Raw genomic sequence first — 22,955 nt, forward strand, 5'->3', positions numbered from 1 at the left:
TGGAAAATTCTTAAAGAAATGGGAATACCATACCTGACCTGCCTCCTGAAAGGTCTATATGCAGGTCAAGAAGCAACAGTTAGAACTGGGCATGAAACAACAGACTGGTTCCAAATTGGGAAAGGAGTACATCAAGGCTGTATTTTGTCACCCTGCTTATTTGACTTATAGGCAGGGTACATCATGAGAAATGCTGGACTGGATGAAGCACAAGCTGAAATCAAGACTGCATACACCCATGGCAGATGCATATTGATGTATGGCGAAACCAATAAAATATTGTAAAGTTAAATAATAATAATAATAGATAATAAAAAAATATATAAAATCCTTTAGACTACTGACATAAGACATTTAGAAAAATAGTAAATTACTGAAAATAACATTAACTCACAACCTCAAAATTTATGTAAGAAACATGAAAATATGCTTGGCCACACTGGCAATATAGTTACCAGCAGGTTAAACAATACATTTTACCAAGAACTGGTTAGCAGAAGAATATCAACACTCTCTTTCATTACTTGAAGAATAATTGACAAAATCTTTTGAAAAGATATATATGCATACACATATATGCACTTTAGCCATATATGAATGAGTATAAATATGCACAGAGAGTATTAAAATGACCATATTTAGCATAATTACATTTCTGTAAATCTATCTTAAAGAAATAATCCTAAATACTGAAGAAGAAAAACATTTCATCCACAATCTTCAAGGTATCAGTATTTAGAAGTGAGAAAATTCATCTATTACTTCTTCAGCTGGCTTCCCTTGTGGCTCAGTGGTAAAGAATTCTTCAGTGTGGGAGACTGGGATTTGATCCTTGGGTTGGGAACCACCTTTGGAGTAGGAAACGCAATCTACTCCAGTATCCTTGCCTGGAGGATCCCTTGCACAGAGGAGTTACAGTCCATGGGCTTTCAAAAGAGTAGGATACAAGTTAGTGACTAAACAACAACAACTGTTCAACATGGGATAATAACTAAGTAACTAATGGTACCTACTGAGGTACCACATTGTAGCTTAGTAATGGAAAAGGCTCCAAAAGGTAAGAAAAGAACTTTAAGACATCACAGGATACCCACTACTGGGAGGTGCCATCACACTCGTGGCTGGGATCACCAAGGGAAGAAATTAGATGTACTAATCTTAATATCTTAGTACTTCTGTTTTCCTTGAAGCCCAGAAAAGGCAGCCCAGCAAGTCCAAACTGATGCCTTTTTTAAAAAATTTATTTATTTTTTATTGAATGATAATTGTTTTACAGAATTTTGCTGTTTTCTCTCAAACCTCAACATGAATCAGCCGTAAGTATACATGTATCCACTCCCTTTTGAAACCCCCTCTCAACTCCCTCCCCATCCAACCCCTCTAGGTTGATACAGAGCCCCTGTTTGAGTTTCCTGAGCCATACAGCAATTTCCTGTTGGCTATCTATTTTACATATGGTAATGTAAGTTTCCATGTTACTCTTTCCATACATGTCACCCTCTCTTCCCCTCCCTCCGTGTCCATAAGTCTATTCTCTATGTCTGTTTCTCCATTGTTGCCCTGTAAGTAAATTCTTCAGTATCATTTTTCTAGATTCCATATATATATATGTGTGTTAGAATATGGTATTTATCCTCCTCTTTCTGACTTATTTCACTCTGTATAACAGGTTCTAGGTCCATCCACCTCATTAGAACTGACTCAAATGTGTTCCTTTTTATGGCTGAGTAATAGCTGACTCATTTGAAAAGACCCTGATCCTGGGAAAGAATGAAGGCAGGAGGAGAAGGGGACAACAGAGGATGAGCTGGTTGGATGGCATCACCGACTCAATGGACATGGGTTTGGGTGAACTCCAGGAGTTGGTGATGGACAGGTAGGCCTGGCTTGCTGAGGTTCAAGGGATCACAAAGAGTCAGACACGACTGAGCTGCTGGACTGAACTGAACTGAGTATTCCATTGTGTATATATACCACAACTTCTTTATCCATTCACCTGTCAATGGGCATCTAGGTTGCTTCCACGTTTTAGCTATTGTAAATAGTGCTGCAGTGACAATGGGATACGTGTGTCTCTTTCAATTTTGGTTTCCTCGGGGTATATGCCTAGGAGTGAGATTGCTGGGTCATATGGTGGTTTTCAGGCTGATGCTTTTGAGGTGGAACATTTTTCTTAATTGGCCCTCCACTCTTCCTAAGGCTCCCCTCTTAACAGAGGGTAACAGTATTCTCACATGCAGGAGGGCATCAGTTTTCTTTGCCTATCTCCATGGTCACCTTAGCACACTTAGCAGTTTCTAGGGCTCCTTGCTTCCATAAAATGGAGAGCAAGATGGGGTGGGGTAAGTTCGTGGTGCTCCCAGTCTGAAGAACTTAACAGAAGCCTGTGCCAACCACAGCTATCAGGTTCTACCTTGTATACTACATCAGACAGCAAGTACTCAGGGCTGGATGCAGAGGGGTGCACGTGCACCCCACCATCACAAAACTGAGTATAAGAGGGCAATTTGGAGATGAGAAATGGGATCCTAATAATTGACACACTTTGTTTACTGCTTGTTTTTCCATCTAGGAAATAAAATCTTTTTTTTTTTAATTTAATTTAATTTTTAAACTTTACAATATTGTATTGGTTTTGGCATATATCAAAATGAATCCGCCACAGGTATACATGTGTTCCCCATCCTGAACCCTCCTCCCTCCCCATACCATCCCTCTGGGTCGTCCCAGTGCACCAGCCCCAAGCATCTAGTATCATGCATCGAAACTGGACTGGCGACTCGTTTCATATATGATATTATTTAGAAAGATGGTAACAATAACCCTGTATACGAGACAGCAAAAGAGACACTGATGTATAGAACAGTTTTTTGGACTCTGTGGGAGAGGGAGAGGGTGGGATGATTTGGGAGAATGGCATTGGAAATAAACTTTTAAAGGATAAGGCAGTTCCAGTTCTTACAACAGTGCCTGGCCAGGACAGGTGCTCCATAAATAGTACTGAATTAACTCTGAATTATTGAAGAAAGGGGGAAATATGAGAAAAATTATCTATATCTGTGCCTTTTAGATTTTCCTGGTCCAAAAATTGCCCCTGCAAATGAAAGGCATACACCAAGGGGGCACCACCTTTCTCAGTCACCATATTCCATCTCTTTTTAATTATATGTGATGTCCTTAGGAAGTTACTTAACTTTAGCAACCCCATTTACATTATTTTAAAAGTAGAAACAACATTTATTTTAATATGTCCTTTTAAGGATTGATGCTGATCCAAAAAGGGTACATATTTGTCCAGTCAGTTCTATTATTGAAGCCACAATATACATTTCTACGCCCTGCAACTTTCAACCGCTGTGCATTTGTCATCATTTATAGGTAAGTATAGTTTCTGAATAATGATATAAACTAACATGGAACATTTATATTTGTGACATACACTAGTATAAGTGTTTTGCCTGTATTAACTTTAATGCTTCCAACAACTGAATAATTCAGGTCAGTTCAGTCATTCAGTCATGTCTGGCTCTTCACAACCCCATGGACTGCAGCATGCCAGGTTTCCCTGTCCGTCACCAAGTCCTGGAGCCTGTTCAAACTCATGTCCATCGAGTCGGTGATGCCATTCAGCCATCTCATCCTCTGGCATCCCCTCCCCCTCCCGCCTTCAATCTTTCCCAGCATCAAGGTCTTTTCTAATGAATCAGTTCTTCGAATCAGGTGGTCAAAGTATTGGAGCTTCAGCATCAGTCCTTCCAATGAATATTCAGAACTTATTTCCTTTAAAATTGACTGGTTTGATATCCTTGCAGTCCAAGGGACTCTCAAGAGTCTTCTCTAACACCACAGTTCAAAAACATCAATTCTTCAGTGCTCAGCTTTCCTTATGGACCAACTCTCATATTCATATATGACTACTGGAAAAACTATAGCTTTGAATAGATGGACATTTGTTGGCAAGGTAATGTCTCTGCTTTTTAACATGTTGTCTAGGTTAGTCATAGCTTTTCTTCCAAGTAGCAAGCAACTTAATTTCATGGCTGCAGTCACCATCTTCAGTGATTTTGGAGCCCAAGAAAATAAAATAAAACCTGTCATTGTTTCCATTGTTTCCCCATCTATTTGCCATAAAGTGATGCAACCAGATGCCATTCATTTTTTGAATATTGAGTTTTAAGCCAGATTTTTCACTCTCCTCTTTCACTTTCATCAAGAAGCTCTTTAATTCCTCTTTGCTTTCTGTCATAACGGTGGTGTCATCTGCATATCTGAGGTTATTGATATTTATCCCAGCAATCTTGATTCCAGGTTGTGCTTCATCCAGCCCAGCATTTCTCATGATGTACTCTGCATATAAGTTAAATCAGCAGGTTGACAATATACAGCCTTGATGTAATCCTTTCCCAATTAGGAACCAGTCCATTGTTCCATTTCTGGTTCTAACTGCTGCATCTCCCATCCAAGTACTAACGAGGTCTGACTCTGCTTAGCTTCTGAGATCAGGTATGTTAAGGGTGGCATGGCCATAGACTAACTGCTGCTTCTTGACCTGCATACAGATTTCTCAGGTAAGGTGGTCTGTTGTGATCCACACAGTGAAAGGCTTTAGCATAGTCAGTGAAGCAGAAGTAGATGATTTTTTAAAAATTCTTTTGCTTTTTCTATAATCCAATGGATGTTGGCAATTTGATCTCTGGTTCTTCTGCCTTTTCTGATTCCAGCTTGAACATTTGGAACTTCTCGGTTCATGTACTCTTGAAGCCTCATTTGGAGCGTTACTTTTAGAGCATGTGAGATGACTTCAAGTATGTGGTAGTTTGAGTATTGTTTGGCATTGCCTTTTTTGGGGATTGAAATGAAAACTGAACTTTTTCAGGTATGACACCAAAAGATGAACTCCCCAGGTTGGTAGGTGCCCAATATGCTACTGGAGAAAAGTGGGGAAATAATTCCAGAAATAAGGAAGAGATGGAGCCAAAGCGAAACAACATCCAGTTGTGGATGTGACTGGTGATGGAAGTAAAATCTGATGTTATAAAGAAAAATTTTGTATAGGAACCTGAAATATTAGGTCCCTGAATCAAGATAAATTGAAAGTGGCCAAACAGGAGATGGCAAGAGTGAACATTGACATTTTAGCAATCAGTGAACTAAAATAGACCAGAATGGGCAAATTTAATTCAAATGACCATTGTATCTACTACTGTGGGCAAGAATCCCTTAGAAGAAATGGAGTAACCCTCATAGTCAGCAAAAAAGTCTGATATGCAAATACTTCAATGCAGTCTCAAAAATGACAGAATGATCTCTGTTCATTTTCAAGGCAAATTATTCAATATCAGTAATCCAATTCTATACCTCAACCACTAATGCCAAAGAAGCTGAACAGTTCCATGATGAGCTACAAGACCTTCTAGAACTAACACCAAAAAAAGATGTCCTTTTCATCATAGGTGACTGGGATGCAAATGTAGGAATTTAAGAGTTACCTGGAGTAACAGTCAAGTTTGGTGTTGGAGTACAAAATGAAGCAAGGCAAAGGCTAACACAGTTTTACCAAGAGGACGCACTGCTCATAGAAAACACCCTCTTCCAACAACACAAGGGAAGACTCTACATTGGACATCACCAAATGGTCAATATTGAAATTAGACTGATTATATTGTTTGCACCCAAAGATGGAGAAGCTCTACACAGTCAGTAAAAAAAAAAAAAAAAAAAGACCGGGAGCTGACTGTAGCTCAGATCATGAACTCCTTATTGCAAAATTAAGACTTAAATTGAAGAAAGTAGGGAAAACCACTAGACCATTCATGTATGACATAAATAAATCCCTTAAGATTATACAGTAGAAGGACAATAGATTGAAGGGATTAGATCTGACAGATAGAATGCCTGAAGAACTATGTACAGAGGTTTGTAACCTCAGGAGGCTGTTATCAAAACCATCCCCAAGAAAAAGAAATGCAAAATGGCAAAATGGTTGTCTGAGGAGACCTTAAAAATAGCTGAGAAAGGAAGATAATTGAAAGACAAAGGAGAAAAGGAAAGATATATCCATCTGAATGCCGAGTTCCAAAGAATAGCAAGGAGAGATAAGAAAGCCTTCCTTAGTGATCAATGCAAAGAAATAGAGGAAAACAATAGAATGGGAAAGACTAGAGATCTCTTCAAGAAAGTTAGAGATAACGAGAGAACATTAAATGAAAGATGGGCATAAAGGATAGAAACAGTATGGGCCTAACAGAAGCAGAAGATATTAAGAAGAGGTGGCAAGAATACACAGAAGAACTATACAAAAAAGATCTTAGTAACTCAGACAACCACGATCACTCACCCAGAACCAGACATCCTGGAGTGTGAAGTCAATTGGGCCTTAGGAAGCATCACTGTGAACAAAGCTAGTGGAGTTGATGGAATTCCAGCTGAGCTATTTCAAATCCTGAAAGATGGTTCTGTGAATCTGCTGCACTCAATATGTCAACAAACTGACAGCTCAGCATTTGCCACAGGAGTGGAAAAGGTCAGTTTTCATTCCAATGCCAAAGAAAGGCAATCCCAAAGAATTTTCAAACTACCACACAATTTAAGAGGTAGATGCTCTTATTTTTCCAATTTTACTGAAGCGGAAATTAAGACACATAAAATTAAATGATTGATTCTAGGTTACAGAGCTAGAAGGGTTTCCCTGGTCTCTCAGCTGGTAAAGAATCCGCCTGTCATCCAGAAACCTGGGTTCAATCTCTGGGTTGGGAAGATCCCCTGGAGAAGGGAAAGACCACCCACTCCAGTATTCTGGCCTGGAGAATTCTAAGAACTGTATGGTCAGTGGGGTTGCAAAGAATCAGACAGGACTGGGCAACTTTCACTTTCACTTTATATAGCTAGAAAGTGGCTAAGCAACTAACCACTTTGGATTTGAATCCAAATAATCTGGATTTGAATCCAGATACTCTGGCTCTAGAGACTGTCTGCTTGGCCACTGTATTTCTTAAATTAGATTGCTAATTTTATTCTTAATGCTAATTCTGGATGTTTGCATGTCTGTCTTTTGTGATTATTAACAGGAACTTCACCTATTCAGTTAAAATTTCTTAGGAGAATCTTTGGCTTAGAAAAATCACATGTTAATGAATTGAAGACACCAAGAATAGGGAGAAGAAGTGTCTCCTTTTATCAGGCTGTCTGGACAAAGCTTAAATTCAGTCAGCCTAATTGTAAACTGTTATCACTCTCTTATGAAGAAAACCCTACAATTGGATACAGGAAAATCCTATGTGAAAGCTTGTTCCTAGGGCAGGTTTTACCACTGGTCTCAGAAGCCCAATTAAAATTGATCAAAACTGTGTGAAAAAGAAAATATAGCTTTAAAAAAAAAGATTGAAGGGAAATACATTAATGCAGTGGCCTTTGGATGATAATACAATGTTTTTTGTTTGTTTTCTGTTTATTTTAAAAAAAATTTTCGAAAATTTTCTAAATAAAAAATATTATTCTAAAAAGAATGTTTATTTTTAAGTTTGAGAAGAAACATTAAAAGCAGAAGACTTAGATAAACAAAAAGAATTATAATCATACTGCTGTATGTTAAATTTTTGCCATTTTCTTCTAAATAAATGCATACATATGTCATACTTTACAATATATTTATTTGTGTTATTTCCTCCATTGTTTGATATTTAGATGGGCTCTGTTTTATATTTTATTTAACTAATATAGCCCCAAACTTATACATTTGTTTTTTTATAGTCTGTCTGATTAGTTCCTCAGAATAAATTACAAAAATGTAAATACTGGGTTAGTGAGTATATACTCTCTAAGCGAATAATGACTGACTGTCCTCCAGAAAAGTGGCTCCAGACAATTCTTTTACCCAGTGGTATGTTAGAATACATACCTGTTTCCTTACAGACACATGATGCTCCTTGGCATCTTTCTCAGCAAGACAAGCTAGACAAAATCAATAGATATTGTTTATATTTCTTTGATAACTGCTGAGATTCATGTGCATTTGTCATTTGTGTTTCTTCTTATGTGAATTGCCTGTCTTTGTCCTTTGCCCATTTTATTCACTGAATTGCTATTTTTTTTAATTTCATTTTGTTTTGATTTTTATTTACTGATTAAAAGAGTTATCTTTATTTAATATCTTGCCAAAGCTTTTACTGGTTGGTGAATTAATAATGTATGAAAATTCCTATTCACATGTACTTCATACATTGCATTTTAAAGAAAAGAAAAATTGCATAACTGAAAGACTCCTGGGGTATACTAGATGCCAAGGAGAAATGTGAGCATGAAGAGACTCTCCCAGCTTAGCACCAAAGTTACAGGAAGAATCCTGGTCTCATGATAGACTCTCAGGAATAAAAGTCTAGAATTCATTCTGGATGAGAACTATTCCCTCAGCCAGAGGGAGATTTCTCACCACCAGTTTCTTCATGAAATAAACTAGAGCTTGAGATCAAGCTTCCTAGCATATGCTTTCCAGCTCCTCTCTGTTGGTCAGGGTTACTCACCTCCCAGATCTCAGCTCAAGCACCACTTCCTTAAGGAAGTTTTCTCTGACCTTGCCCGCTAGGTCAAACTTCCCTTTTTATGTTCATAAGACAGTGTACTATTTTACAGCTTTCCACATGGTTGTAATTTTATCTGATTTTAGTGACCTGATTATTTGATTCATGTCTCTGTCACCAGAATGCATACTCCCTGAGGGAAGAAACTGTCTAATTTTGCAACCTGTCATTTCTGTCCACTTAGCTTGTCACACAGGAGATGCATGACTAAGATTTGTTGGGTAAATTGATCGCATATAAATATGCATTGTAAAGTATAATTAACATCCCTAGAGAGTGAATACTTTGACATTTTCATGAAGTATTGACTGTAAGAGACACTTCAGATATTATTAAATAGAAAAATATAAACTGGGAAGATCAAATTTACCAGCAAAATGTACATTCTGATGCCCTAACTGAGCAAAACAATTTTTTTCTCTCTATAGTTCTTAAGTAAACAAGGTTATTTTACATAGAATGTGTGTGTGTGTGCTCAGTTGCTAAGTCATGTCAGACTGTTTGCCACTCCATGGCCCATAGCCTCTCTGTCCATAGGATTTCCCAGGTAAGAATACAAGAGTGGGTTAAGTAGATGACTTTCCATTAAATTCACTGTAACTTTTTTAAAAGGCCATAGATTAGACACACAGAGGCCTAAGGTTTAAGAAAAAAAAAATCTGTATCTATGCAGTCCAATATGATAATTACCAGCTACATATGACTATTGAACAATTTAAAGACAACTAGTCAAAGTTGAGGCTCTATGTGCAAACTATCCACAGGATTTCAGAGACTTGGTATGAATAAAACAGTGAAAAAATTTAAATAATTTTATACATTGAAATTGTATTTTATTGTATTGGCTTATATAAAACATATTATTAAAATTGATTTCTTTTTAATTAATTAGGTCTAGCTTTTATTCGGTCTAGTAGGAGACTTACAGTTAAGCATGTGACACAATATATTTCCATTGGATGGTGCTGTTCTTTACTATAAATCACAGGTACAAAACAACTTGAGCTAACTAAAGTAAGCTTTATACTTATTTACTACTTATTTCGGCTTCCCTGTGGCTCAGCTGGTAAAGAATCCACCTGCAATGCAGGATACCTGGGTTAACTACATATAATAATTGAGAAACTAGAATTCTACAAAAGATGTTTGAGTAATAGAATCTGTTTTAAAAATTGAAGACTAAAATTTGCTCAATGAAAATCTTCAAATTTCCACCCAATATTCTGTTGTCTCTTATTTTACCCACAATTTTTAACAAATACAAAGGGGTTGTATTCCCTTTCTGAGGTCAAAGAAATAATCAAGTGTTGAGAAAGGTAACCAATAGCAAGCACATTTTTTTCTAACGATTCAAACTCTTACTACTTCACATCTTGTTAGGCTGCAATCTGTTAACAATGACATTATATAAAATGATACTATGAAAAGCAGATAGACCTCAAACCTACATTGTGGGGGAGCCACGTAGTGTGCTTTGTGCAGGAATAAGTGTTATACCCTCTATAGTCTCTGAGGACTTTCTAATATAGCTCAGTATAGTTATTGATGCTAGGAAAAGTTCAATGGGCATGCTGCATTTAAAAAAATACAGGATGAGTTCTATCCAAAATTATGAAAATAAAATATTAACTTTTGGTGATTTTCTCTACTAAGAACAGCTATTCTCTAACATAAAGGGGAAAATAACAGATGGAGAAAAGTAGCAGAGATGAGAAGAAAAGGGATTATATTCTGGTTAGTCCAAGTTTTATTATAAAGGAAATTTCTTTTAAAATTTGCCATCTTTTATTATATAACATAAAAAACTTTAGGACAAATACATGTCAGGTAAACAGAATGTTGTGAAATGCCAATATAATATTGATATCAGTTATTGTAACCAAACTATTAGGAAAATGTTCTGCCTTTCCTCCTGTGCCAAATGCCATCCTCTGTGTACTTTTATGACAAGACTTTAATGGCACCTTTGGATTATTATATGCTTTGGCCTAAGCTGGTGAATGACTGTTAGGTCCGTTCACTGACTTCAAATCACATGTTATCAGTGAAACCTTCACTGCTGAGTTTCCTTTCATTGTATCTCCAGGCTGACCATTTCCTGTCAATGTCCCTTAGAACAGAGAATATACTGAAAACTGGGGTCAGCCACTGTGCTGCTAACTCTACACTTCTGGCTTAGGAAGATAAAGCAGTTTTTATTTTGTTTTGTTTCAAAATATTATTTCTTTCTTTTTTTAAAAAAAATAGATTTTTTTTGTGATTTGTTTCTTGTTTAAAAACAACAAGGTATGTTTTCAAAAGTATATGGTAATGTTCAAAGATTCACTCACTGCAAAATGAATTAATTCCTTTTGTGCACATTATGCTTCATTCAGGGATTTGTATGCTGTGTCCAGCTCACAGCCTTTGAGACTGTACAGTAGGAACAATTAATATCTGAATATATACTTGTAATATGGGAACTCATGAAAACCTAGCAAACAATCTATAATGATAATCTCATAGAAACCAGCTTTTTCTTAAACCTCACTGTATATTGGTTAGAACTGTAATGAATATCTTTCAGATATCCATCTAAAACTTTGTGTTCCAATCTTGTGCTCTTTAAGAATAAATTTCACAGGCTACTTTTCTTATTTCTTCATCATTTTATCTTTGAAAACATAATCTAGTCATTATTTTGACCATGTTGAGGAAAATGAGTACATCAAAATATAAAAGGTAAGTAACCCCCCCAAATATAAATATCAGAATAAGAAGATTTTATTGTGCCAGGTGACCAGAGGACAAGAGTACAGCTGCTTGGAAGTGTGACAATGATCTTTGCCCTTTGGATTTTTCACATTATTATTAGACTGGCTAATGACCAAGGTGTGAAGGCTTAGAATTCTGAGCCCTTAGTAATTAGCAACATGTAACATATTTTGATTGAAATTACAGAGGGAGGTGGAGGCCACTTCTGTGTGGGTAGAAATAAGATGGAGCAGGTAGTTAACTGCATATTCCTGAAAAGGCTAATTATTGTGCTATTCTCATTGCTGCTATTTGAGTTTCTTGTCAGCCCCAGACCATGTTTCCCCAGCAGAAAGCTATCCTCATGAACAATACAATCAACTGATAGTTGTATAAAGGGGAAAGAAATCACTTAAATCAAGAGGTAAAATTATTTAATCATTTTGTGCAGTCACAGGACAAAAGATATCCTTAGTCGATATCTTCAATGTAATCGTTTGGCAAAAATCAGGGCTGGGTTCTCACATGGATAGGATAATGTAATTTTGAGAGATATAAGGGAGGGCTGTCCCCTGCAGAGATGGCCTTGACAGGAAAGGCAAATCTCACCCAAGGGAACAGTGTACTTACAATAAAGGAAGAGAGAAGAGGATAACAGACAGTCAGTGAGGACCTGAAAAAAAGATGTCTTGTGGTTTGTTTTAGTTTTGATTAAACCTTTGAGCAGGAGTGAGATAGGGAGGAAAATATATCAGTGAGTAGTTATCTTCAATTTTTTTTATATATTAGTATTTTTTTTTCATTTTGATGGTTCACTATTTTTTTGTTGGTTGATGTTTTAAACTAAGCCATGACTCAGCTTCCTCACTGGTTGAATGCCAGTTGAACCACTTTTAGCTTCTAAATGGAAAGTTCTGATTTTCTTTCAAATATTCACACTAGTGTGATTTCTCTTTCTTTTTTCCAAATCCCAGGGACAGATGGCAATGAAGATACCACCTGTCTGACATAAGACACCACCTGGTTGGTGCTGTGCTGGGAAACAGTGGCTGTCCCCAAGGAAGCATTAACTGTTACCTTATTGGAGATTCCAGCACTTGATGGTGCTTGGCTTTGCTGTTGATTGTGTACTGTCTTATATTTTTATATTTGATGTATATGTCTCTACAAACTGTTAACCCCTAGAGGACAAAGACAGTGCTTTTATAACTTCCAAATAACAAGAAACACAGGAAAATTAAACAAATATTTGACAAATTATATTCAACACTGGACAGGAGCTATAACAGGCTGAGCAAAACATGTTACAGAGATAGAGGGTTTTTTTTTTCCCTTCGAATTTAAAGTATAAAATGATCAAAACTGTATGCTGTGAATTTCACAAGGGATAATATTACTTGACCAGAAAATAGAAGCTAATCTTCTAAACAAAACACAGGGATGTGTCTATTCCTTCTATCCTTTGGTGAGACAATTGGGAATTGTGAATGGGTTTGTGGAACGGTCACATATATCATGTCTCTAAAGATTTAAAAGTATAACTAGGTCTATCTGAATTTCTCTGACTGCCAGTATTTTTGATCACAGGCCAATGAGATAGAGGAAGCCTTTGAGAGGATATGCCTTCAGGGGACCTCAGCAGCACATGTCCAGAGCAGTTTTTCCACTCCATTCCTCTTGCCCTTCACTGCAGCCTCAACCTCAGCTGACAAGACAATTCATGATTTTTTTAAATTAATTTATTCATCTACTGAACAAATATTTGCAAAGCACTTAACTATATGTCAGGAGCTGTGTTAAGCATTGGAGATATAATGGTGAACAACATGGTCATAGCCCTGGCACCTGGAGCACTGGACTCACACAAAGCTCACAGGTTTCACCCACAACCTGTTACACACATGATCCTTTCTGTTCTCTTTATACACACACTGAATTCAAAGTTAGGTGTATTGCTTAGGCATTCTTGTATCTCCTGCTTGGCACATGACATGTTCATTAGTATTTGCTGAATGACTGGCTGAATGAATGTTCATCATATGTTCTTCTTTTCCTTGAGGGGGCTTACTATTTCTCAGGATGTATCCATTGCTCCTCTAATTCATGTTCATGTCCTGTATTTTAAGACCTCTTGCTGGAAAACCATAGTTTCCTATGCCATAAGGTTACTTTGACTACTCATAATCTTCTTTACCATTGTTTGGTACTGCAAGTTCCCAGCATTCTAATTCAAGATAGCTTTATTAAAATCAGAAAAAATACACAGAAGGAACAGCTTTCCTACATTTCTTAAGATATATATTTTTTCATCTCTGTCTCTCTGCCCACTATTTGTAACTATAGCTAGAAACTTGTATCACTCCTCTATGGTACATAATAAAGTTGTTAAGAGAGTAGATCCTAAGAGTTATTATCATAGGCGGAAATCAAGTAGATCCTAAGAGTTTTTTCTTTTTCTTGTATCTGTATAAGATGATATATGTTAACTAAACCTATTGTGGTAATCATTGCACAATATATGTAAATTAATACATCATGCTATACACCTTAAACTTATACAGGGATTTATGTAATTATTTCTCAATAAAACTGAAATTAAAATTCCTTTTAACCTATAAGTTTACAACTTAGGTCTCCTATCACAATGATTTTCCATTAATAGAAATATAACAGTTAAATGAATGTGCCTTTAAAAATTTTCAATCTTTCTTTTCTGAAGGCCATCAAGCCAGTATGGGATACTTTTTTCTTCATCTTTAGAAGCAATTACAACCAATCAATTGATCTGGAGAGTTTTCAACTTTAAAAGTTCTGATTCTATTATTATCCCCTCTAAGATTCTGAAGACTATCCTATGAAATGCCTGAAATATTTTTCTTTTAAACATGCTTTTCACCCTAATCTACAAATCTGACTTCCTGAAATAGTTTGTGAATACATTTCTTATTGTTTCCCAGTTAATTACAAAAGAAGATAAAATAATTTATCTTGGAGTAACTTTGAGAACTTTCACAAAATTACAACATAGGTTGCAACTTGACTTCAGTCCCATCCTTCTGCCTAATCCATCTGTTTGGCCCCAGCCCTCTAGGCCTATCTGGAGCCCAAACATCTTATTCTGAGCTATTATTAAATAGCTGGAGAAGGTGTTGGCTGGTAACTTAAATTCTATGGTGCCTAGTAATATATTTTATCACAGGATTTTATTAACATAATACCCTTGAATATGGAGCAGAATTATTGCTGGTGATGATGCTTCTTGGGGCAATATTTTAAAGTCACCTATGGTGGCCACATAGATGGCCTTCTTCCTTGGAGAAGGAAATGACAACCCACTCCAGTATTCTTGCCTGGAGAATCCCATGGATGGAGGAGCTTGGGATTGGGCTACAGTCCACAGGTCGCAAAGAGTCAGACACGACTGAGCGACTTCACTTCATTATGGCGGCCACATGTTCCAGTCAGACACATGAACAGACAGTTTAGGGACTGCACTGTTGATAGGATTGGATAGATTTTGTAACAAAAGAAGGCACAAAGCAGGTAAAATCAGATAAATTTCTTTGTTATTTCCCCAAAAGTTTTTTAAAAAACAAAAACGTCCCCTGCAAATTGCCTTCATATATGCCTCGAGATCTTTAGAGGGTTTGTTGTTGTTGTTCAGTTGCTCAGTCCTGTCTGACTCTTTGTGAGCCCATGGACTGCAGCACTCCAGGCTTCCCTGACCTTCACCATCTCCTGGAGATTGCTCAAACTCATGTCCATCAAGTCAGTTGATGCCATCCAACCATCTCATCCTCTGTCATTTCCTTCTCCTTCTGCCTTCAATCTTTGTCAGCATCAAGGTCTTTTCTAATGAGTTCTTCGAATCAGGTGGCTAAAGTATTGGAGCTTCAGCATCAGTCCTTCTAATGAATATTCAGGACTGATTTCTTTAGGGTTGACTGGTTTGATCTACTTGCAGTCCAAGGGACTCTCAAGAGTCTTCTCCACTTACACAGCTCAAAAGTATCTATTCTTTGGCATTCAGCCTTCTTTATGGTCCAAATCTCATATTCATGTATGACTACTGGAAAAACCATAGCTTTGACTATACAGACCTTTGTTGGCAAAGTAATGTCTCTACTTTCTAATATGCTGTCTAGGTTTGTCATAGCTTTTCTTTCAAGGAGAAAATGTCTTTTAATTTCATGGTTGCAGTCACCATCTGCAGTGATTTTGGAGCCCAAGAAAATAAAGTCTGTCACTGTTTCCATTGTTTCCCCATCTATTTGCCATGAAGTGATGGGACTGGATGCCATGATCTTCATTTTTCGAATATTGAGTTTTAAGCCCGCTTTTTCACTCTCCTCTTTCACATTCATCAAGTGGCTCTTTAATTCCTCTTTGCTTTCTGTCCTTAGGGTGGTATCATCTGCATATCTGAGATTTTTGACTTTTATCCTGGCAATCTTGATTCCAGGTTGTGCTTCATCCAGCCTGGCATTTTGGATGATGTACTCTGCCTGTAAGTTAAATAAAAGCAGAGTGACAATATACAGCCTTGATGTACTCCTTTCCCAATTTGGAACCAGTCCATTGTTTTGTGTCTGGTTTTAGCTGTTGCCTCTTGACCTGCATACAGGTTTCTCAGGAGGCAGGTCAGGTGGTCTGGTCTTTCCATCTCCTTAAGAATTTTCCACAGTTTATTGTGATCCACACAGTCAAAGGCTTTAGTGTAATCAATGAAGTTGAAGTAGATATTTTTCTGGAATTCTCTTGCTTTTTTGGTGATCCAATGGATGTTGGCAATGTAATCTCTCATTCCTCTGCCTTTTCTAAATCCAGTTTGAACATCTGGAACTTCTTAGTTCATGTACTGTTGAAGCTTAGTTTGGAGAATTTTGAGAATTACTTTGCTAGCATTTGAAAAGAGTGGTTGTGTACATAAATAGGATAGGTTATAAAACCACCCTTCAGAGGTTGGTTATGTACATAAATAGAGTAGGTGGGTTATAAAAGAAGCAAAAATAAGGAAGCGTTCGCTGATATGTGTCCAACAACAGTGAGAACAACTACCAGACTGTAGAAGTTCAACCAATATTCTGATGGAGAGACTTCATGTAGCAAGGCCCCTAAACATTTTATAAGTCTACAGTTTGCTGACTCACCAGCTGTACAATAATGTCTTGGACCAAATGACCTAGACTTTACATTTCAAGTCTTCAACTTTTCTAGTTGAAAATTGAAGAATGCCTTTGTAATTTTTAAATAATTTGTGTCATATTATGAGGCAGTTTCTTAAAATATTTTATACATATATTTTACTAATACAGTTATTCTTAATTTGTGTGTTTGCACATTTGCAATTTTCATGTGTACTCACTATGATTACTGCCTTTTTAATCATAAAAGTTTTAAAACACTTCTACTATATATATATATATATATATATATATATATATATATATATATATATATATATTGACTTCATAGATCACAGCCTTCTCTTGCTGAAGGGGCTTGCATAACTCAATGAAGCTATGAGCCATGCCATGCAGGGCCACCCAAGATGGATGCGTCCTAGTAAAGAGTTCTGAAAAACCATGATCCACAGGAGGAGTAAATGGCAACTCATTTCAGAATACTTGCTTGGAGAACCCCATTGACTGCATCAAAAGACAAAAATATATGACACCAGACTATGAGTCCCTCCAGGTCAGAAAATGTCCAATATGCTCCTGGGGAAGAGCAGAGAGCAGTAACTAATAACTCCAGTGAGAATGAAGCAGCTAGGCCAAAGCTGAAATGATGCTCACCTGTGGATGCATCTGGTGGTGAAAGTAAAGTCTGATGCTGTCAAAACAATATTGCATAGGGACCTGGAATATTAGGTCTATGAATCAAGGTAAATTGGACATGGTCAAGGAGGAGATGGCAAGATTGAACATTGGCATCTTAGTAGTGAAGTAAAGTGAAGTAAAAATTACCAGAAATGTGTGACCATTATATTTACTAGTATGGGCAAGAATCCCTTAGAATAAATGCAGTAGTCCTCATAGTCAACAAAACAGTCCAAAATGCAGTGCTTAGGTGCAATCTCAAAATTAACAGAATAATCTAGGTTTGTTTCCAAGGCACACTATTCAATACCACAGTAATCCAAGTCTTTGCCCCAACCACTGGTGCCAAAGAAGCTAAGGTAACTCATTCTATGAAGACCTACAAGATCTTCAGGTCATCTAGAACTCACACACACACACACACACAAAATGTCCTGTCATCATAGGGGATTGGAATGCAAAAGTAGGAAGTCAAGAGATACCTTGAGTAACAGGTAAGTTTGGCCTTCAGTACAAAATGAAGCAAGGCAAAGGCTAACAGAGTTTTAGTAAGAGAACATGCTGGCTATAGCAAACACTCTTTTCCAACAACTAAGGAGACTACACATTAACATCACCAGATGGCCAATACCAAAATCAGATTGATTATATTATTTGCAGCAAAAGATGGAGAAGGTATGCAATCAATATAAACAAGACCTGGAGCTACTGTAGCTTAGATAATGACCTTCTTGTTGCAACATCCACTTTTTAAGTTGGCAAGAGTAGGGAAAACCAGGAGATCATTCAGTTCAGTTCAGTTCAGTCGCTCAGTCGTGTCTGACTCTTTGTGACCCCATGAATCGCAGCACGCCCGGCCTCCCTGTCAATCACAAACTCCCGGAGTTCACTCAAACTCACCTCCATCGAGTCGGTGATGCCATCTAGTCATCTCACCCTCCCTTGTCCCCTTCTCCTCCTGCCACCAATCCCTTCCAGCATCAGAGTCTTTTCCAATGAGTCAACTCTTCGTATGAGGTGGCCAAAGTACTGGAGTTTCAGCTTTAGCATCAGTCCTTTCAATGAACACCCAGGACTCATCTTCTTTAGAATGGACTGGTTGGATCTCCTTGCAGTCCAAGAGACTCTCAAGAGTCTTCTCCAACACCACAGTTCAAAAGCATCAATTCTTCAGTGCTCAGCTTTCTTCACAGTCCAAATCTCACATCCATATATGACCACTGGAAAAACCATAGACCTGACTAGACGGACCTTTGTTGGCAAAGTAATGTCTCTGTTTTTGAATATGGTATCTAGATTGGTCATAACTTTCCTTCAAAGGAATAAGCGTCTTTTAATTTCATGGCTGCAATCACCACCTGCAGTGATTTTGGAGCCCCCAAAAATAAAGTCTGACACTGTTTCTTCTGTTTCCCCATCTATTTCCCATGAAGTGGTGGGACCAGATGCCATGATCTTCGTTTTCTGAATGTTGAGCTTTAAGCCAACTTTTTCACTTTCCTCTTTCACTTTCATCAAGAGGCTTTTTAGTTCCTCTTCACTTTCTGCCATAAGGGTGATGTCATCTGCATATCTGAGGTTATTGATATTTCTCCCAGCAACCTTGATTCCAGCTTGTGCTTCTTCCAGCCCAGCGTTTCTCATGATGTATTCTGCATAGAAGTTAAATAAACAGGGTGACAATATACAGCCTTGACATACTCCTTTTCCAATTTGGAGCCAGTCTGTTGTTCCATGTCCAGTTCTAACTGTTGCTTCCTGATCTGCATATAGGTTTCTAATGAGGCAGGTCAGGTGGTCTGGTATTCCCATCTCTTTCAGAATTTCCCACAAGTTATTGTTATCCACACAGTCAAAGGCTTTGGCATAGTCAAGAAAGCAGAAATAGATATTTTTCTGGAACTCTCTTGTTTTTTGATGATCCAGTGGATGTTGGAAATTTGGTCTCTGGTTCCTCTGCCTTTTCTAAAACCAGCTTGAACATCTGGAAGCTCATGGTTCACATATTGCTGAAGCCTGGCTTGGAGAATTTTGTGCATTACTTTAGTAGCGTGTGAGATGAGTGAAATTGTGTGGTAGTTGGAGCATTCTTTGGCATTGCCTTTCTTTGGTATTGGAATGAAAACTGACCTTTTCCAGTCCTGTGGCCACTGCTGAATTGTCCAAATTTGCTGCCATATTGAGTGCAACACTTTCACAGCATCATCTTTCAGGATTTGAAATAGCTCCACTGGAATTCCATCAACTCCACTAGCTTTGTTCATAGTGATGCTTTCTAAGGCCCACTTGACTTCACATTCCAGGATGTCTGGCTCTAGGTGAGTGATCACACCATCGTGATTATCTGGGTCGTGAAGATCTTTTTTGTACAATTCTCCTGTGCATTCTTGCCACCTCTTCATAATATCTTCTGCTTCTGTTAGGTCCATACCATTTCTGCCCTTTATTGTGCCCATCTGTGCATAAAATGTTCCCCTGGTATCTGAAATTTTCTTGAAGAGATCTCTAATCTTTCCCATTCTGTTGTTTTCCTCTATTTCTTTGCATTGATTACTGAAGAAGGCTTTCTTATTTCTCCTTACTATTCTTTGTAACTCTGCATTCAGATGCTTATATCTTTCCTTTTCTCCTTTGCTTTTCACTTCTCTTCTTTTTCCAGCTATTTTTAAGGCCTCCTCAGACAGCTATTTTGCTTTTTTACATTTATTTTCCATGGGAATGGTCTTGATCCCTATCTCCTGTACAATGTCACGAAGTGTGCTGGCTATGAGGGACCACGCAGAAGCACATTGGCTGTGATCGGACGGCACAGAGGCACGCTGGCTGTGACGGACCACACAGAAGCATGGCTAAGAGGAGCTACCCCTCACCCTAAGTCAGGGGCGGCAGCTCAGAGGAGCAACCCCATGTCCAGGAGCGGTGGCTGCACAGGCACACACAGGAGGGCCAAGAAGAGGTACTCCACGTTCAAGGTCAGGAGGGATGGCTGTGAGGAGATACCCTTCATCCCAGGTAAGGAGCAGCAGCTGCACTTTGCAAGAGCAGCCATGAAGAGACACCCCATATCCGAGGTAAAAGAAACCCAAGTAAGATGGTAGGTGTTGCGAGAGAGCATCAAAGGGCAGACACACTGAAACCATGATCACAGAAAACTAGTTAATCTGATCACGCAGACCACAGCCTTGTCTAACTCAATGAAACTAAGCCATGCTGTATGGTGCCACCCAAGACAGGCGGGTCAAGGTGGAGAGGTCTGACAGAATGTGGTCCACTGGAGAAGGGAATGGCAAACCACTTCAGTATTCTTGCCTTGAGAACCCCATGAACAGTATGAAAAGGCAAAATGATAGGATACTGAAAGAGGAACTCCCCAGGTCAGTAGGTGCCCAATATGCTACAAGAGATCAGTGGAGAAATAACTCCAGAAAGAATGAAGGGATAGAACCAAAGCAAAAACAATACCCAGTTGTGGATATGACTGGTGATAGAAGCAAGGTCCAATGCTATAAAGAGCAATATTGCATAGGAACATGGAATGTTAGGTCCATGAATCAAGGCAAATTGGAAGTGGTCAAACAGGAGATGGCAAGAGTGAATGTCTACATTCTAGGAATCAGCGAACTTAAATGGACTGGAATGGGTGAATTTAATTCAGATGACCATTATATCAACTACTGCAGGCAGGAATCCCTTAGAAGAAATGGAGTAGCCATCATGGTCAACAAAAGAGTCCAAAATGCAGTACTTGGATGCAATCTCAAAAACTACAGAATGATCTCTATTTGTTTCCAAGGCAAACCGTTCAATATCACAATAATCCAAGCCTATGTCCCAACCAGTAAAGCTGAAGAAGCTGAGGTTGAACGGTTCTATGAAGACCTACAAGACCTTTTAGAACTAACACCCAAAAAAGATGTCCTTTTCATTATAGGTGACTGGAATGCAAAAGTAGGAAGTCAAGAAACACCTGGAGTAACAGGCAAATTTGGCCTTGGAATACACAATGAAGCAGGGCAAAGGCTAATAGAGTTTTGCCAAGAGAATGCAGTGGTCATAGCAAACACCTTCTTCCAACAACACAAGAGAAGACTCTGCACATAGACATCACCAGATGGTCAACACCGAAATCAAATTGATTGTATTCTGTAGCCAAAGATAGAGAAGCTCTATACAGTCAGCAAAAACAAGACTGGGAGCTGACTGTGGCTCAGATCTTGAACTCCTTATTGCCAAATTCAGACTGAAATTGAAGAAAGTAGGGAAAACCACTAGACCATTCAGAAGTCAAATCCTTTATGATTATACAGTGGAAATGAGAAATAGATTTAAGGGACTAGATTTGATAGAGTGCCTGATGAACCATGGACAGAGGTTCTAGGCCATTCAGGTATAACCTAAATAAAATCCCTTATGATTATACAGAATACATTCAAGTGGTTAGACCTGGTAGACAGAGTCCCTGACAAAGATTAGTAACATTTTACAGAAGCCAGTGATCAAAACCATCCTAAAGACAAAGAAAAGGAAGAAGGCAAATTTGTTGTCTGAGGAGGCTTTACAAATAGCTGGGGAAAGAAGAGACGTGAAAGGCAAGGGAGAAAGGGAAGATATACCCACCTGAGTACAGAGTTTTAGAGAATAGCAGGGAGAGATAAGAGGGCTTCCTTAAATAAACAATGCAAAGAAACAGAGAAAAATAATAGCATGGGGAATATGAGAAATATCTTCAAGAAAACTGGAGCTATATAATAGGGAATATTTCATGCAAGGATGGACATGATACAGGAGAGAAACATCAAAGACCTAACAGAAGCAGAAGAGGTAGCAAGAATACATAGAAGAACTATACAAAAAAGACCTTAAGTATCCAGCTAACCACAATGATGTGGTCAATCATCTAGAGCTGGACATCCTGGAGTGTGAAATTAAGTAGGTTTTAGAAAACATGACTATGAACAAAACTAGTGAAGGTAATGGAATTCCACCTATTTAAAATCCTAAAAGATGATGCTGTTAAAGTGAGGCACTCAATATGTCAGCAAATTTTAAAAACTCAGCAAGTCTGAAAAAGATCAGTTTTCATTCCAATCCTAAAGAAGGGTAATGCCAAAGAATGATCCAACTAATGTACAATTGTGCTCACTTCACATGCTAGCAAAATTATATTTAAAAACCTTCAAGTTAGGCTTCAACAGAGCGTGAAACAAGAATCTCCACATGTACAATCTGGGTTTAGAAAAGGCAGAATAACTAGAGATCAAATTGCCAACATCTTCTGCTTCATTAACTACAGGAAAGCCTTTGACTGTGTGGATCACAATGAGCTGTGGGAAATTCCCACAGCTAGGAGTCCCAGACAGTCTTACCTGTTTCCTGAGAAACCTGTATGTGTGTCAAGAAGCAACATTTAGAAAGACATGAAACAATAGACTGGATCAAAGTCAGGAAAGTAGTACAAGGCTGTGTATTGTCACCCTGCTTATTTAACTTATATGCCGAGTACATCATGTGAAACATCAGTCCTGATGACTCATGAGCTGGAATAAAGATTACCAGGAAAAATATCAACAACCTCAGGTACATAGATAATACAATTCTAATGGCAGAAAGTGACAAGGAACTAAAGAACCTCTTGATGAGGGTGAAAGAGGAGAGTGAAAAAGTTGGCTTGAAACTCAACATCATAAAACTAAGGTCATGACATCCAGCCCCATCACTTCATAATAAATAGAAGGGGAAAAAGTGGAAGCAATGATGGATTTTCTTATTTGGGCTACGAAATCACAAGGAAATCTATGACAAACCTAAGCAGAGAATTAAATAA

Source organism: Bos javanicus, chromosome 17 (genome assembly GCF_032452875.1).
Source record: "Bos javanicus breed banteng chromosome 17, ARS-OSU_banteng_1.0, whole genome shotgun sequence".
Classification (NCBI taxonomy): domain Eukaryota; kingdom Metazoa; phylum Chordata; class Mammalia; order Artiodactyla; family Bovidae; genus Bos; species Bos javanicus.